The 9,897-nt window shown below is 40.3% G+C and overlaps 1 pseudogene; it reads left to right on the forward strand.

Annotated features, from left to right (window-relative positions):
- The first annotated feature begins 446 nt into the window (after positions 1-446).
- LOC110293309 overlaps positions 447-9,897 on the forward strand; it is a 17,757-nt pseudogene continuing 8,306 nt past the window's right edge.

Raw genomic sequence — 9,897 nt, forward strand, 5'->3', positions numbered from 1 at the left:
AAGCATACACAAAACAAAACAACCAAATCCTGAAAGAAAAACTTGTAAAAACACAAAAATATTTGGGAAAAGGAGGATTTAGTGGGAGAGGGAGGTGGATGATAGATGGTATCATCTCTGTGTGTGTGTGTGTGTGTGTGTGTGTGTGTGTGTGAAAATGGCCAAAATTCAATTATATACACGTACACAATAGGAAAAATTAAAAATCACAGAGAATGTATTTTTTTAGAGTTATGGATTTTATTGCCTGCATGTGCCCATGAAATCCTGAAGAGAGCACCGGATGCCCTGGAACATGATTTATAGCTGGTTGTGATCCACCAAGAGGGTGCTGGGAATCAAACCTGGGTCCTTTGGAAGAGCAGCCAGTAGCCTTTTACATGGCTGCTGAATCATTATGTGGTTGGTTTGCTCCATAACATTTGTGTTAAGTTCTAACTGCACCGATGGGTATGTCTTGCCACAGGCACACTGGCTATTATTGTCGTTCACAGGACTCAGAGCTGGGTAAACCAGATGAGGACCGTTTGCTCCAGCATCTTACTTAGAACCTTCCAGTAGTTCTAGCTACACAGAGCTTTCTAGGACACATGTGAAAGCTAGCCAGCAGGAAGGAAGCTTCCTGTTCACCACCATCTGCCAACTTGAGTTCTCGACGTCCTTTGACCAAAGTGTATGGTGGCTTCAGCAATAGTGTCTTACCATCAAATTCATGTGGGCAACCAAGAGCCATAGCCATAACATGTATTGTTTTTTGGGAGGGGTCTCTGGCACACCTCTGACCAACAACTAGGTGGAGAGGTATCAGATGCTGGCTCTGGGTGTTTTTATGGTCAATATATTTCTTCTGGGATGAGCATAATCCCTTGTAAGACAACCCAAATAAACTCATATGCATGTGTATGAGTTTCAAACATCTTTAGCATTGTTAATGCCCTCCTAGTCCCTTCCTGTCTTGCCCTCTCAGTCCTCTCCTCATGTAAAGGTCCCTCCTGTCACCCCTCCCTTTCTCTTTATATCATCTGTAGAGCAAATATTTTAAAACTGTGATGAGGATCAATTTATTTTTTCTTAGATTGTGTATATTTTGGGGTATTTTATTGGACAACTTTCCTTAATCCAAAATTATGAGCGTCTTTACTTATGCCTCCTTCTAAAGAATAGCTTCCACGTTCTAGCTCCTATATTTAAGCATTTGACACACTTTGAGTTACTTCGTATCGTACTGTATGATGAAGGGCATTAGTGTAGTCTTAGAATGTCCTGATTTATAAGTATGTTGTTCACAAGTAAAGCTCATTTCTTTTTTTATGCACTTCATATATTTTTTCTTGACTCACTGCAGCATATTAGATCAGAACGTCTCATGAAGATTTGAGTCTAAGTTGTGAGTTACTGCTGCTTCACCTTAGTCTGAATGCTACTATTTTTTGTTGGGCAGTAACTATGGTGGGTAGGTATACCCAGAGGAATATCACACAAAGTGAACTTGTAAATGCAATCCAGTTAACTCTTCTTTAATTTGTTGCCTGCTATCTTATTTAATTTATTGTTTCCCAAGTCAACTTCTGATAGCAATTTATTCCCTCTATACAGATGCCTAAAGAAAGAAAATGAACTAGTTAAGCCACTTTGCATAGTGTCAATTGTAATGCTCATAATTTAAATTTTTAATTAGTAAACTTGCAGACTGGTTTTATCAAGCATCTTGGTTTGTGTGAGACTGCCTCTAAATGGATTCAGTCAGATTTATAGGCCTGTAAGGCTGAGAGGCATACTTAGGACCATGATAAATTAATCATTTTAACGCCACCTGTGAGGCCCACTGGGAACTAGGCCAGCCAATCTCTCCTGGAAGCACTCTCTCCCAAGTGCACATTTTCTGCAAAACTTCAGAAAATTCACTGTGATGATGTCTCCATCACCGGAGACTGTAAAACTCACTATTTTATGCTGTTCTTTCTCCAACATTAGGGGACTTGCCCGTGTGTTTTTAGGGAAACAAACAGATCTGTATTTTCATGAACTTCCTACATGACATCTTCATTGGCTAAGTTTGAGAATCAGGATAATTCCGGTTTCAATTATTTCTCCTACCACCAAAATGTTAGTTTTTCATTAATACAATTCCAGAGTCTGCTGACGTCAATTATGGTTTATAAAATTTGCTGACATGAGGGCTCACTCTTTGTACCGTGAGTTTGCACAGATTTAACAAGTGTATAATGTTGCATATCCACCATTACAGTATCCTACAAAATGGTTTTTCTGTCACCAGTCCTTCCTGAACCTCTGAGCTTCACTTATTCAGCTCTGTGGCCCTTGCATTCCTGACATCCTATATCACCTTCCTATATCATTGCTAGGATTTGTTTTTTTTTCCCTGAGGTTGGAACTGGCCATTTGTAGCCGTTCTCAGCTGGCTTCTTTCATGTAGGTCATACTCATTTACATTTATCTGTACATTTCCATAGTTTTAATGGCTGATTTCATCTCTCAATACTGCTCTACTGTTTAGACATACCACAGTCTGTTTACTTTAAGCTGCTATAGATATGTGCAGGTTTTTATACAGGGTGCACATTTTTAGGTCCGTTGGGTAAATACCTGCTAATTGCTGTATTGTATGGCAAGGCTAAGCTTAGCTTTATGGGAACATGCCAAGCTGTCTTCTAAAATGGCCGTACTACTTTTACAACCCATCAGCAATAAATAAATGAAAGTTCTTGATATTCTTCATTTTCAGCAGCAGTTGGCATTGTCTGGTTTTGGATGGAAGCCATTCTGACAGGTGTGCAGTGGTAACTTATTTTAACTTGTAATTCCTTAACAACAAAAGATAATAGCCATTTCACAGGCTTTTCTTCTATGTTCCAAGTTTGATCATGAGGCCTTTTCTTTGATTGTTGTTAATTTTAAAATTACACACACACACACACACACACACACACACACACACACACACCATGTGTTTTGGATCGAGATGATTTCTGTTAATTGTCAACTTCATAGAATCTAGAATCACATGGCAGGTGGGCCTTGGGGTATCTTTTGTTTTCTTATTGATTTTAGTTTTACCATTATAGGGAAGAAAATTCCAAAAATTTCAGGACAATATTAAATAATGGTAACTGCCTGTTCATTGATCCTCAAGCTTAGTGTTCAAACAATTCAGCTGTGATGATGGGCAATTTTATGTGACAACTTGATTAGAATAGAGCATTCATTTATTTAATCAAATGTTACTATAGGTGTTGTACATATATTTTGTAGCTAGAGGTAAATATCTTAGGTGAGTTGAGTTTCCTAGTGAGATGTGTTTCTTAGAGAACGTAGATAGTTGTATTTAACTTCCTTCCTCCCTCCCTCCCTCCCTCCCTCCCTTCCTTCCTTCCTTCCTTCCTTCTTTCCTTCCTTTAAAAAAAGATTTATTTGTTTTATATATGTGAGTACACTGTCTTTGTCTTTAGACACAACAGAAGAGAGCATCGGATCTCATTACACACACCCCAAATTTTAAGAAATCTCAACTACCATCCTGAATTTTCTTTCATGTTGCTGCCTTTTCCACCTGTATTGCTAATGTTCTTGTCCGTTTTACTTCTGTGCTTTTCTTCTGTGCTGCTAACTTTTCCAGGTCGTTGATTGATTTCATTTGCTTATTTGTGTCTTCTGTGAGGTCATTGATTATTTCATTAGTAAACCTTTGTGATACTTTATGCAGTATTTTGCCTATCCCAGTCCATGGATGAAGATTTTTGCTCATCTATGGGTTAGGCAGTCTCAGTTTTGGTGGGGGATCTTTTCATTGAACTGCGTACTCTGGAAGGTTCAGTTCCAAGCACACTTGGAAGAGTCTTCTGCTTCTTCTCTCCACTTTGAGGACTCATAAAACTGTAGCTGTGTTAAACTTGGCTTCCTTTCTATGCATTACCTATCCCTTTCTCTATAGCTGCAAGGTGTCCTGTCATTGCCTTCCTTAGCTTCTTTTCTTGTTGCTATGATAAAATACTTTTTTTTTGGGGGGGGAGCAACTTAAGAAAGGAAGGGTTATTTTAGCTTACATTCCAAGATGATCTATCATGGTGGGAAAGTGAAAGCACCAAAAGCTCCAAGCAGCTTGGCACATTCAGTCTGCAGTCAGAAGACGGGGATGAACACATGAACGCTTGTGTCCAGCTTACTTTTTCCATTCTTATAGTCCAGGTTCCCCTGCTTAGGGAATAGTGTCACCTACAGTGAGTGAGCTTTCCAACCTTGATTAATGTAATCAATATGATGTCTCTTAGATATGCCCAGAGGACCATCTTCTAGAGATTCTAGAGTTTGTAAGTTGACAATGAACACTAGCCATCACACTGCCTTAGCAAATTTCTGAAGTTCTTCATTTTTCTATGCTTCCAACACTATACATATATATATATATTGAGGGAGTTTCTGGTCTAGCTTACCTTGAAGTAGAAGTTAACTCTTATGTGTACTTATTGTGACTCATCTAAATTCCTCTGTTCTGAACATTGTTCTACTTTGAACTGTAACTCCCAAACAGCTCTCTATACATAGTAACCTAGCACTGAAGATTAACACACACATTTTATGTTGGGATTGATATTCATAGATATTACTGCCTTCTGACCTCTACTGTCATTGTAGCCATCATAGTCTAGCCTAATCAGTTGACTTTACACAAAAGATATTACCTTTCATAATGAGGTTGACCTTATCCAATCATTTTTGAGGCTTAAGAACTGAACTAGTTCATCTAGGGAACAAAAGCTTCTTCCTCAAGATTACATATCAACCACTTCCAGAGTTTCCAGTCTATCTTGCTATTTTAAACATGCCAACTCCATAAAAGTATAGGCAATTCCTTAAAATTAATATCTCTCTGTGCATATGTTTGTTTCTATCCTCAGTACACCCACCTTTACTAATCAAGGAGAATAGAATTGTGAGAAATAAATTTAATCAAGACTATAAAAGACTTGTGAACAAAAGAGCACTAACATACATAAAAAGATTTAGAGACATAAAAGGATATCCCATGTTCATGTGATGGCAGGTTTCCTGCCGTGGACTGGACTCAGTCGGTTCCTCAACCTATGGGGAACCAGGATTTCAGTACTCAGGTGGGCAAGAAATCAGTGAAAAGTGACAGACACTGGCACAGGGAGAGTGCTGTATCTGAATGTAATGTCTCAAAGCGAGCATCAGACTTATAATACAGAAGAAAACAAGGAAGTTAGGTGACACATCAGCCGAGGTACATTGAAGTTATCTGACACAAAACAGAGAAATGCATACATAAAGACTGACAGGAACTAGGCAGTGGTTACAACTGAGATACAAGGTGTCCCTTGCCAGGTGTGGTGGCGCATGACTTTAATCCCAGCACTTGGGAGGCAGAGGCAGGCAGATTTCTGAGTTTGAGACCAGCCTGGTCTACAGAGTGAGCTCTAGAACAGCCAGGACTACACAGAGAAACCCTGTCTTGGGGGAAAAAAAAAGGCGTCCCTTTCTAAAGTCAGCCATTAGGGAGCCAGGTGAGGATTTCACACTGTAGTCACAATCTATGCCATTCCTCTGAGCCTTGTGAAAGCTTGCACCAGGGGGTTCTTCTCTTGCTAACCTTTTCATGAATAATGCAATACTGTAGTTCCTCCTTAAACCACAACCCTCCTTCTTCCTAGGTCATTGTAAATTCCTACATATGGGAGTGACTCTGCTGTAATTCTAAGTTTACTTTGTAGAACTTGCCCTGAGATTTCTAGCTCTTACCCAGTAAACTGCAATGTCTGATCTCTTTCACTGTCTATCAACACTGAAGGCATTACGTCTGAATGAGTAGCATTACCTATAATATAACACCGACTATCATGAGGACAAATCTGGAGCATTCGTGCTATGGGATGCCAAGTCTCCAGGAGAAAAGTTTCCATGAAACTCTTTGTCTCAGGACTGCGTCCAAGCTTTTGGGCTTGCCATGCAGACTTCACTGGAGTGAGTGTGGCAGTTTCCTATTGCTAGGATAGCCAGACTTCCCAAAGCAATATAGAGACTTAATATAATCCTAATTAAAATAACAATAATTTATTTTTACAGTAGTGGTAAAATCAGCCTTAAATTCATATGGAGGCTGTGTGATGAGCTCAACCACATGGATATCTCAGAGGCTGATCTGCTTTCACCACTAATAAGTGCTGGATCTGCCAGTACTAAGTCCCCAAATCCATTTCTCAGTGTTATCAGATATTTACATTAGGTAATCACACTAGGCCACATCTGTTATGGAAGGGGCAGCAGTGTGCTCTTAGCAGAATAGATATTTTCTCTAGATACAGATTTGACATCTTTGCATATAGTACTTCTAACAAAACTCATACCCATACATAGGCATATAGAATGTCTTATGCCATCATGGTATTCACTCTAGCACTGATTCTGATCAAGGAACCTATTCCATACAGAATCAAATATAGCAATAAGCCATGACCACAAGATGTGTGTTCCATGTTCCCCTCTTATATCTTCTCCTTTGAGTTTAGTTGGTTCATAGGCCTAAGTTTCAAACATCTCATAAATTTTGTAGGAAGAGCACATATCAGATGCGTCTCAGGACACCCTATATAACATTTTCAAAATAGGTTAACTGCCAAGTTTCAGGAATATCTAATTATTATAAAAAGGTAACTTCCATGTCTGTTCACAAGAATCAATTTAACAAATCTACAAAAGTAAGAAAGGTCATTAGTATAACAAGTAAGACCTTGTCTTCACAGCCATACTTGATACCAGGTTCCTTCTGTTGTGGGCATAGGGTGACTTGGGCCAGGAATGGCTCAGGGATAAGTTGCGGGGATGTTTCTCTTGATAATATGCTTTTAAAACAATCTTGAGCTTTCATAGAGGACATGCCATTCTGTCTTTTATAGAGCTTACTCTTGCAGAAGTGGGCTGGTGAATGGGCAGGCAGGCTTTTGGTACCCAGGTCTTTCTCATGCAACCTCAGTCACATTTCCCAGCTTTTAGGACTTTACAATAAAATGGGGTTAGGATGCAGGTCATAACTTTCAATGTCCTGTGCTCACATAGGATACAGCCCTCCTCAGACGTCCAGCCAGGAGCTGAGTAACCACCAGTAGGCTGCACAGAGAGAACTGGATCGTAAATCGTATGCTTTGTTTGCTTTTCTCTTTGGAGGTGGAAAAAAAAAAAACCTTAACAATTGTTGAGGGCTTTCTGAAAATTGTCTTTTAAGGAGGATACTGCGTGTACTATCTGGAGATGTTGTTGGAACAGATGTTGTGGGGCTCTTACATGCTCATATGCCAAGAATGCCCATGTATCCCCCTGACATCGCCGCAGAAAAGCCTCAAACACATTCATAGCACTACAGGGCGTTGCCTTCCACTTGACCCTTTCCTTCTCCTGATTGTTCAATGCACGAGGGTTATTAAGAAGCTGAAAGATGATTATTATGCTCCATTGTGGATGCCAGCTATGTGCTGGCAGATTTTTGCAAACAGATTCAGGAAACTATCGTAGGTTAATGATATAATGGGATGAGGGAGATTTTCGTCTTTGAATAGATGAGGCTATTTTATAGAGAGAAAGCTGGGATGATAAAAGGAGCAGTGCATTGCAGAACTTGAACATAGTCTGTGTGTGGAGCATCCATTCACAGACAATCTGACCTTCACTTTTTCTTTTCTTTTTTTCTTTTCTTTTCTTTTCTTTTCTTTTCTTTTCTTTTCTTTTCTTTTTCTTTTTCTTTTCTTTTCTTTCTTCTTTCCTTCCTTCTTTCCTTCCTTCCTTCCTTCCTTCCTTCCTTCCTTCCTTCCTTCCTTCCTTCCTTTCTTTCTTTCTTTCTTTCTTTCTTTCTTCCTTCCTTCCTTCCTTCCTTCCTTTCTTTCTTTCTTTCTTTCTTTCTTTCTTTCTTTCTTTCTTTCTTTCATTTTTTGAGACACGTTCTCTTTATGTAGTCCAGGCTATCCTGGAACTCACAGAGATCCACCTGCCTCTGTGTCCCTCGTGCTGTGATCAAAGGTGTGTGCCATTACATCTGACTAAATATATATATATATATATATATATATATATATATATATATTTGGTTGTTGTTGTTTGTTTGATTGGTTTGTTTTTGCTTTTTTCTCTGTGAAGCCTTGACTGTTCTGTAATTCTCTGTAGATCAGGTTGGCCTCGATATCAGAGATCTGCCTGCTTTTGCCTTCCAAGTGCTGGGATTAAAGGCATGTGCCAGCATGCCTGAACCTTTAGTTACTTTAGCTACTTTGTGACTCAGTCTCCTCATATGAGAAATGGAGATGATAAAAGTATAGTATCCACTCTCATCGGATTAGTGATACACTAAGAAGAACAAAGTACCTGCCCCTATATTTATAGGATTAGGGTTTAAAAATATTTTTAAAGATACATTACTTCGTGTATGTGTAACACCACAGATGAAATCAGTTCTCCCCTTCCCACACATGGGACCTGGGAATTGAACTAAGGTCTTTAGGTTTGTTGGCAAGCACTTACTGAGCCTAAGTTGCATTTGTTTATTTGTTTGTTTGTTTGTTTTTAACTTGCCGTTTGACTCAAACACTTGTTCTTAATGATTAGAACAGAATCTTTGGAATCTACGGGTCAAAGTGTTCTTTTGATGATGTCCTCCAGCATTGGCCCTTTTTGTCAGTCACTATGAGAAAACTCACAGCTCATGTGGAGAAAATGGCTCAATCTATTGCCATTGGGCGGCACGTAGTCAGTCAACCCTACCATCAGAGAACTTGTTAGAAATCCCTTAGGCTCACTGAGTCATAGACGCTGAGGATCAGGAAGGCCCAGAGATGAGCCCTTCAATGGTATTTTAAGCGTGGTGTTGAGGACCACTGGCCTAGAGCCACCAGAGATGACTGATAAGTCTGTGGTCACTACAGAATATGTGTGTGGAAGTTCATGATCCAGTCCTTTATCTCCAGTTGCCTGCTGGAGGCTTCATCTGAGTCCCCCCTCCCTTCAATCTGCCTTCTTCGGACCATCTTGGTTTTACTCTCAACATCTGGTCTTGTAGACTCTTTTCCTTTCTCACTGAGAACCTGCTTGCTTCCGTTTCCCAATGCTTCGTCTGTTGGCCTTGGGTTTCCACAGTTTGTCTGATCACTCCACACAGCGACAGTGGATGGACTGGTAGTGGAGGGTCAGTCTTTCCACTTGGATTCCGGAAACCACACTCTGCTATAAACACCTTTCTGCCCAAGGTGTTCTGGCTATGGTCCAACCTCCCCAGCGAGGATGCCTCCAGCCTCCCACCCCTTTCCGCACTCTCATGTGTTCTTGCTCCGGAGCTGCCCAATGCTTTGATGTTCTTCCCCATCTCTGCTTCTTGGGGTTCGGTTTATACCTCAGCTGCAACATCACAAAGCCCTGGGGGGAAACTCACTTGTTCAAAAGAAAACTTAGAATATCTTAGTATTTCCCAGATATGTTCTATTTTATTTGTGTGTACGTGCAAGTGTGTGTATCTCTCTCTGTGTTTGTATGTCTGTGTGTGTGTGTGCAACACGCATGCTCACCTGCATGTGTGTGCGTGGAAGCCAGAGGATAACCTCAGCTGTTGTTCCTCAGGTGCTGCATGCTTTGTTTTCTGAGACAGAGTCTCTCATTGGCCTAGGGTTACCAAGTAGGCTAGCTAGGTTGACTCACCTGGGAGCTCCAGGGATTTGTGCATACTATTGTTTTGGTTTTGGCTGATGATAAAGATAACGAAGAGGAAGAAGAAGGAGAAAAGGAGAAGGAGAAGGAGAAAAGGAGAAGGAGGAGGAGGAGAAGGAGAAGGAGAAGGAGAAGGAGAAGGAGAAGGAGAAGGAGAAGGAGAAGGAGAAGGAGAAG

This window comes from Mus caroli, chromosome 4 (genome assembly GCF_900094665.2).
Source record: "Mus caroli chromosome 4, CAROLI_EIJ_v1.1, whole genome shotgun sequence".
Classification (NCBI taxonomy): Eukaryota; Metazoa; Chordata; class Mammalia; order Rodentia; family Muridae; genus Mus; species Mus caroli.